This window comes from Benincasa hispida, unplaced genomic scaffold (genome assembly GCF_027475165.1).
Source record: "Benincasa hispida cultivar pf3 unplaced genomic scaffold, pf3_genome.v1.1 HicScf14, whole genome shotgun sequence".
Taxonomy (NCBI): domain Eukaryota; kingdom Viridiplantae; phylum Streptophyta; class Magnoliopsida; order Cucurbitales; family Cucurbitaceae; genus Benincasa; species Benincasa hispida.
The window spans coordinates 125,288-134,856 of record NW_028325742.1 but is presented as its reverse complement, the minus strand read 5'-3'; the positions used below and the strand labels follow the sequence as shown (position 1 = coordinate 134,856).

Here is a 9,569-nt window from a genome sequence, read left to right as displayed (position 1 = left end):
TTCTTGGATTCTTATAAAAAGAACCATGGTTGTTTTAGTCTTTAAGGGTGAGATTTGAGTTTGGCATGATATTTCTCTTTATTAAAAATTATTTTATTTTGAACAAAGTTTTCATTCAATTTTAATCCTTCTACGATGAGTACACATTCAAGAAGGGTGTTGTGTTATCTTTAGAAAGCAACCGACTTCTGGTGATTTAGCACTGAGTTCATGCCGATTTTGCTTTCAAGGCAATGGTATATCCACGGCACAAGGGTCAACATTTGAATCCTATAAGTTTCTTCCAAAAATAAAACACCATGCTTGCTTTCGCATGAAGAAATGCTAAATTAATTTTACTCCAAAAATTAATTTCCATTATATGCCATCACTTATAAGGAAAGACACCAAAAATAATTAATTCTCTTTCCTTATGTATTTTATTTTTTTACCTTAAGTGGTTTTATCCATTGGTTGTATATAAGAAATTGTTCTAAATTTGAAAACGGTTTTCTGTATTTAATTTAGATACGAATTTTTTCCCTATTTAATTTAGATATGAAATGTTTTTGTATTTAATTAAGATCTGAAACGATTTTTTACATTTAATTTAGAAAAATATTTTTCTTGGATTCTTATAAAAAGAACCATGGTTGTTTTAGTCTTCAAGGGTGAGATTTGAGTTTGGCATGATATTTCTCTTTATTAAAAATGATTTAATTTTGAACAAAGTTTTCATTCAATTTTAATCCTTCTACGATGAGTACACATTCGAGAAGGGTGTTGTGTTATCTTTAGAAAGCAACTGACTTCTGGTGATTTAGCACTGAGTTCATGTCGGTTTTGCTTTCAAGACAATGGTATATCCACGACACAAGGGTCAACATTTGAATCCTATAAGTTTCTTCCAAAAATAAAACACCATGCTTGCATGAAGAAATGCTAAATTAATTTTACTCCAAAAATTAATTTCCATTATATGCCATCACTTATAAGGAAAGACACCAAAAATAATTAATTCTCTTTCCTTATGTATTTTATTTTTTTACCTTAAGTGGTTTTATCCTTTGGTGCACCAATTTTCTTTCATGGTTGTATATAAGAAATTGTTCTAAAAATGTACAGAACACATATGAAAATATACAATCAGCTTCTACTTTTCAACTTGATTTGAAATTATTTACGTTGCAGACATAAGATTTGAACCAATGAACCATATTGGAAAATCTTTAGATATCTCTTGCAATCTAAAAATAGATAATATAATATCTCTCACAGTAATGCGTCTAGATCTTCCAGATTAAACCAAATCTATATACCTCGAGAAGAAGACCTTCCACTGCTGAAAAGAAAGAACAACCCATGACTGAAACTGTCATTTCCATATCTATGTTGGAGGTTGCGGATATTATAATAGAGTTTTCACAATTTGTTACTCATATTTAACCAGAAAAAATTAAACAAAGCCCACAAAAGAAAGAAACCAGTTTTGATGCCGACACCGATGACTAGGACAAAGAAACATAGGAAACAATGGAAGAAGAAGGCAAAATAGAGTAAATATTTGACGATTCTCGAGATGTCGGTGGCGATGAGAGATCTGATTGTGGAGATAGGTGGGTATGAAATTAGACTTGTGATTCAAAAATAACTTCAAGATATTGATTGAAATAAGAACCATGGGTACTTTTCTCTGCCAATAAAGAAATTGTTGTTTGATTTTGCAACAGAGGATGAGAGAAAATTGTTGAGCGAAGTGGAAAACCAAAACAAGAAAAGATGAGGGTGGTGATTTTAGATGTTGTTCTTGAAGAAAGAATGATTTGTTTGAAGAAGTGGAAGATTGGAAGTGGAGATGTATATTGTTTGACTACTAAATGGAATTTGTTGGGGAGGAAATAGGATTGAAAAGTGGAGAACATATTCAACTTTGGAGCTTCACAGAAGATGATGAATTTGAGGCTTATTGTCTTTGCTTCGAGTGGTTAAGTTAGTACGTTACTAATTTATCATAGGAAAGATTATGGACTAAAATTGATGATCAAGACTTAGTAGGGATCAAAATAAACATTTTTTTAATAGTTTAGGGACTAAAAGCAAATATGTTTGAAAGTTTAGAGACCAAAATAGAACGAGATTCAAAGTTTAGGGACCAAAATAGATAAAAACTTAAATGTATTCTTGTTACTTACTTTTCTGAAATATTTTATGGTTTTTTTTTTTTTTTTTTGAGTTTTTGGGAAATTATGAATTTCATCCTTTTATATAAGGTTGTCAATTTTAGCTCTAATTAACTTTGTTAAAAATACCATTTGATCTCAAACATTGATGATAATAACAATTTAGTTTCTATACTTTCAAATTTATAACAATTTAGTCTCTAAACTTTCATAAATATCAATTTTGTCATTTTAGATTAGGATTTGTAACAATTTAGTTTCGGTCTTCAAAAACTAAGATTAATGAAATTTCTTACCTATTTAGATTGATAAACTAATTAAGGGTCAAGTTTTGTTCATAAATTATAAATACAGGTCTGCTTGGCAACTAATTTATTTTTTTGTTTTCTATTTTATTTCTTGGTTTTTTTAAAAACAAGTTTGTTTGGTAATTAATTGAATTTTTTGTTTTTACAATTTAAAAAATGGTTTGGAAATTGTGAAGTAATTATGAAAGCGAAAAAAAAAAGAAGTCTTTAATTTATAGGATATTTGTAATACATAGTAGAATAAGAGAAAAAATCTAAAAATATATTACATCTTTAAAATATTTGCAAATATGGATGAGTTAACTAGTCAATCTTTGAATTTCTTTTTAATTTCTAATTTTGCTCTCCCTTATCTTATTTGATGTACACCTTCTCTTTGTTTAATCTTTTTATTTTCTTTCTTTTCTTCATCAGTATTTGCTTCTTCACTTTCTTTTATTTTATTTTATTCTTTTCTTTATCCGATCTTTGCTTCTTTCCTTTATTTTTTTTAGTTTCTTTCATTTTCTTCTTTTTTCCTTTCATTTTCTTTCCTTTATTTTTTATTTTCTTTCATATCCTTTATTTTTTTATTTTTTGATTAGGAAATTAAAAAATATTCAAAAATTGACTAGTCAACTCATCCATATTTGCAAATATTTTAAAGATGTAATATATTTTTAGATTTTTTTTCTTATTCTACTATGTATTATAAATATCCTATAAATTAAAGATTTCCCTTTTTTTTTCGCTTTCATAATTACTTCACAATTTCCAAACCATTTTTTAAATTGTAAAAACAAAAAATTCAATTACTTACCAAACAAACTTGTTTTTTTAAAAAAAAACCAAGAATAAAAATAGAAAACAAAAAAAGAAATTGGTTGCCAAGCAGACTCGTATTTAAAATTTATGAACAAAACTTGACCCTTAATTAGTTTATCAATCTAAATGGGTAAGAAATTTCATTAATCTTAGTTTATTAAGATAGAAACTAAATTGTTACCAATCCTAATCTAAAATGACAAAATTTATATTTATTAAAGTTTAGAGACTAAATTGTTATAAATTTGAAAGTATAAAAACTAAATTGTTATTATCATTAAAGTTTGAGATCAAATGATATTTTTAACAAAGTTAATTAGAGCTAAAATTGGCAATCTTATAGATAAAGGATGAAATTCAAAATTTACCAAAAAGACAAAAAAAAAAAAAAAAGAAAGAAAGAAAGAAAGAAAGAAAGTCATAAAATATTTTAGAAAAGGAAGTAACAAGAATTTGCCAATTTGTGATTGAACAATTTGTGAAATGAAGAAGATAGGAACATCAATGAATGCATTTAAGTTTTTGCCTCACATATCTGTTTTGGTCCCTAAACTATTAAAAAAATATTTATTTTGGTCTCTACGGCTAAGTCTTGATATGTGTTTTAGTCCCTAATCTTTCCTATCTTACATCAAAATACGTAATAAATTAGCAACGAACTAACTTAACCATAGCGAAGCAAAGACAATAAGCCTCAAATTCATCATCTTTTCTAAAGTTCCAAAGTTGAATATGTTCTCCACTTTTCAGTCCCATTTCCTCCACCAACGAATTCCACTGTGTCGTCAAACAGTACACATCTCCACTTCCAATCTTCCACTTCTTCAAACAAATCATTCTTTCTTCAAGACATCATCTAAAATCACCACGTTTATCCCTTTCTTGTTTTGGTTTTCCACTTCACTCAACATCTTCCTCTCTTCCTCTGTTGCAAAATCAAATAACAGTTTCTTTATCTGTAGGGATAAACGTCCTTGGTTCTTGTTTAAATCAGTATCTTGAAGTTGTTTCTGAATCACGAGTCTAATTTCATACCCACCCATCTCCACGATTCGATCTCTCAGTGTTGCCGACATCTCAGGAATCGTCAGATACTTACGCTGTTTTGCCTTCTTCTTCCTCTGTTTCCTATGTTTCTTAGTCCTAATCATTGGTGTTGGCATCAAAGCTGGCTTCTTTCTTTTGTGGGTTTTGTTAACTTTTTTCGGTTCAATATGAGTAATAGTTTGTGAAAACTCCATTAGAATATCTGCAACCTCCAATATAGACAGGGGAATGACAGTTTCATTCTTGGGTTGTTCTTTCTTTTTGGCTCTGGATGATCTTCTTCTTCGAGGTATGTAGATTTGTTTTAAATTTGGAAGATCTAGATGCATTATTGTCGTTATTTCTTGCACACAAAAAAACTAGAAATTGAAACGGAGTGAATTGAACTGAATAGGAGATGAATGATGGGCATTTATTTATAGGAGTGAATTGAACTGAGTAGGAGACGAATCAGACTAATCTCAATCTCCAGATATGTCAGGAAACTAAAGGAATTTAATTTCTAACCTTGATTTTCAATTCCTTTTATGATTTTCTTTGTTACTTCCATAATTGCATTGAGTTTTTAATGAAATTAGATTTTAATCCAAATATTTATCTATATTCTTGTTTTGAAACAATTATCTTTTTATTTATTTTTGTTCTTTTTTATATTTATCTCTTCCTATCTCTTCAAAGTGAGAGAAGAAAAATGATTGTAAATGTATTTTCATTCCCTCTCTATATATAATTTTAAACTCCACGGTGGTATTTTGGTAATTGGTATGACTCATGTAAAAGGTAAAAAAAAACTTGAGTTTGAAAAAGTTGAACATATTCCGCTTTGGGGCCAAATTTTGAGTCATCTATTCAAATATTATCCTACGATAAATTCACTTCTTTTTTTTTTTAGTACTACAGTGATGCTTTACTTATTTCAACAACTTTCTAAAATTTCAGAATAATTTGTTGCATTTTTTTTTAAGTAGAAGAGTTGAATTCTTAGTCAAATTTAAAAAACAGAAATACATTTTTAATTTTCAAAATTTGACTTGATGTTTGAAAACATGGATAAAAAATAAATAAAAACAATAAATTTAGATGTGGTAGGGGTGTTTGTAAGTATAATTTTCAAAACAAAAACAAAAAACCAAGGTTTCCTTTGGTAACCATTTCATTTTTTGTTTTTGGCTTTTAAATTTAGGCCTATTTTCTCCTCATTTCTTGCCACGATTTACATCTTTTTAAGTATAATGATTGAATTCTTAGTCGAATTCTAAGAACAAACAAATTTTCAAAAACTTTTTTTTTTTGTTTTCAAAATTTGGCCTAGTTTTTTAAACCACGTGTAAAAAGTATATACATAAAAAAGAAATTTGGAAGTGGAAGTAATGTCTATAGACTTAACTCTCAAACACAAAAACTCAAAAACTAAATCATTACTAAATGAGGCCTAAATGATTACAAAATAAGCCTAGTTTTTTTAATTTTCAAAATTTAGCTTGGTTTTTGAAAACATTAGTAAAAAGTAGATAACAAATCAAGAAATTTAGAAGTGGAAGGAAGGTTTATAGGTTTGATATTTAAAAATAAAAAACCAAATGATTGTCAAACATGTTTAAGAAATTCAATTTCATATCTAAAAATTTGATTTCTTTTAAAAAGCTTAATAAATTCAACTCAAATACGTTTTTTTCCGAAGTTTACACCTAAAAGTTTGATTAACATGAGGGTAAAATAGTAATAACAAAAATACTAATAATGTGATCTTTAAAAAGTTATCATATTTGCAAATTTTTAGTAAAATTGCTATATATGAAAATATATAAACCAGGAGTTGCTCCAAGGAGATCTAATACTTTCCATGAAAATCGTGCACGTAGGTTAAACATTTAGGGGTGTTTGGATTGAGGAAATTGGGATGGAAATAAGGGGTGGGAATGGATATGAGATACACATCCAGTAAAGTTTTGAAACTTTAAGCATGAGAATAAGCTATTCACATGTATTCCTTATATCAAAGGATGATACCCATCAAAAGTGTGGGTTTTCTTGATGTTCACTCTTTCTCCTCTTTTAATACATAAATTTATTCTTTTATTTTATATTATTAAAATTAATTATTATATGAGTATTAAATTAATAACTTAGAAATTATATTAAATTTTAAATTATAATATTTTGAATTCAACTAATCTAGATTGATTAATTAATTTTATAATAAACCATAAAAAACCGATGAAATAATACTATTAATTCATTAATAAATTATATATGTAGTTAATTAATTATCATTATAATTAATATTTTGTGAGATTATTTTCTAATAAGTATAATTAGTTTATCATTGATTAATTATACTTCATTATTTTTAATCATAAAATGTTATATTTATTTTTTAAAACTGATTTTGATTGTTTTATTAATTAATACATCATATAATATAAATTCATCAATTTGATACATCAAATTATGTAATCAAGTAACTTTAATTATAAACAACTCATTTTACTAATATTTGTAATTAATAATTTAATCAATATTACTATTTGATAATTGATTAGTTAATTTTGCTCAAAACTTTGAATTGAATTTTGTTTATTAATTAATGTATCAAAATTTTATGGTGGTCTCCATGATTAATTTTATAAATAAAATTCAAACCTAACTTGTTACCACAAAATTTCGATAACATTCACATGTACAACCAACACATAGTCATCCTTAATTCCTAGCAATCTTATTCTCTAGCTTTTTTATTCCTAGGCATACTTAATTGTTGGGCATCTTTAAAACCTTGAACCCAACCATCCCTTACTGGTGTTTAGAACATGAATTCAACTAGTATATATAACTTAGTCCATTTAGTAACTATTTAGGCACGATTTGATAATTTGTTTTTGAAAGTCAAGTCTATATACGCTACTTCTATCCCGAATTTCTTCATTTGCTATCTATATTTTATCGATGATTTGAAAAATCAAGTCAAATTTTGAAAATTAAAAAAAATAATTCTAAAAAACTTGTTTTATTTTTTTTTTATTTTTTTCTGAATTTGACTTATAATTTAACCATTATACTTAAGAAAAACATAAATCATTGTAAAAAGGGGAAAATAAAATTAATTTTCAAAAACTAAAAACAAAAAACGAAATGGTTACCAAACGGGGCCTTAGTCATTTTTTTTTTTAAAAAAATTTAAGTCTATTTCTTCTCCATTTCTTACAATGATTTGCATCTTTCTTATCTTACAATGGTTGAATTCTTAACCAAATTTCAAAAACAAAACAAATTTTTAGAAGCTACTTTTTTTTTTTTTTAATTTTCAAATATTGGGTTCGTTTTTTTAAACTATTGACAAAAAGTAAATAACAAATGAAGAAATTTAGAGGTGAAAGTAGTGTCTATAGACTTAATTTTTAAAAACAAAACATAAAAAATAAAATGGTCCAACTTAAGACCAAAATAGGCTTAGAGAAAGGAGATTGGCTTGGACTAGCCGAGACCAAGTCTCACAAAACACTTAATAAAGCGATACTATATGCATGTCTCGACTCAAGGGATATCTAAGGTCCAAGTATGACTAAAAGAAGGTGCTTGGTCTCCCTAACCTAAAGGAACATCTATAAATTTTTTTATTTGACTTACTTATGTTGGGACGTAAATTACATTATGATTTATGACCAGTTAGTGGTCGACGACAGTGAGTGGCAGTGGTTTGTTAATTACAATTTGGAAGGAGTTTTCAATAAAACCAAAAAAAAAAAAAACACTTTTTCTTAATTACAATTTGAATTATTTCTTTAAATATATATTTTAAAAAGTTGTTTTCCAATGGTTATCAAACACGACATATTTTATGAAAATAATTTTTTTAAATAAATTAAAAACACATGAAAATATCATCCAAAAATATCCTAAATGTCTCCAATGTCTTTGGGGAATTCTCTCAATTTTATTCTCTCGCTAGAATGCTCTTTGGGGTCTATTCTATGGATGATTTTTCTCTCCCATTCATATTAGGGGAAAAAGTTGTGTTGGATTAGGCTGTTCACGTGAGATTTCGACAAAAGAAATTTAATTCATGGAAATGAATTTAATTTACTTGATTTGTAGTATAAGAGTCACAATCTCTAATTTTATCCTCGGATTCTTTTCCTCAAATACATAAACTTTAATCCTTAAGTTTGTCAATCTTCTTGAATGATCAGCCTTTCGACTTGTTGATCTTTTTGAATGATCGATATTTAGGCTTAATGATCTTCTTAGATAATCGACCTTTGGGCTTAATGATCAACTTGTGGACTCGTTGATCTTTTTAGATGATCAACCTTAGGCTTGTTTGTCGATTTTGGGCTGGTTGATCTAGATCGACCTTTGGCTTGTTGATTGACTTGGATCAGTCTCTGGCTTGTTGATCGACTTGGATCGGCCTCCGACTTGTTGATATGATTGGATCAAATCGGTCTCTGGCATGTTGATTAGCATGGATCAGCTTTTGGCTTGTTGCTTGTTTGGATTGGTCTCCAGCTTGTTGATCGACTTGAATTGACATCTAACTTGTTGATTAGCTTGGATTGGCCTCTAGCTTGTTGATTAGCTTAGATTGGCCTCTACATGTTGATCGTTTGGATTGGCCTTTGGCTTATTGATTAGCTTGGATCGGACTCTGGCATGTTGATTCTTTGGATCGGCCTTTGACTTGTTGATTAGCTGGGACCGTCCTCTGACTTCTTGATCGATTTGAATCGGCCTCTGGCTTGTTGATATGCTTGGATCATCCTTTAGCTTGTTGATCGACTTGTGAGCTTTTTCTTGAGTTTAAGGAGACTGAATCTCTAGCTTATAAGTTGTGAAAAGATAATCAATTTGTTGAAGTCTTTTGGTCTTTGAATCTTCTAATAGTTTCATGCGAAAAATACCTTTTTGGTTCATAAGTTTTTAAGAATAGGCGCATTTGGTTCCCAATATATCAAATTGGCTATTTTAATCCCTTGGTTTTCAAGAATAGATTTAAAAGGTCACTCAACTAATAAATTTGTTAAATTTAAACATATAGTTAATTAAAAATATGATGTGACAAGATGACTTGGAAAAATTATATATTTTCTAATCTTTCCCACTTCTCTCTTCTCTTTCTCTATTGTCCATCTCCATGTCTAATCTATTTGTTTTTTTTTTTTCAATTGAAAAAGATGATAAAATATGTTCACTTCTCTCCCTTCTTTCTCTTATCTAACTTATACTAGCAAACTTTCTAAATTCATTTTCA

At 28.0% G+C, this 9,569-nt stretch overlaps 1 pseudogene; it reads right to left on the bottom strand.

The window, feature by feature from the left end:
* Positions 1 to 3,919: 3,919 nt before the first annotated feature.
* Positions 3,920 to 4,647, bottom strand: LOC150031212 (B3 domain-containing protein At2g31420-like; annotated as a pseudogene).
* Positions 4,648 to 9,569: the final 4,922 nt, after the last annotated feature.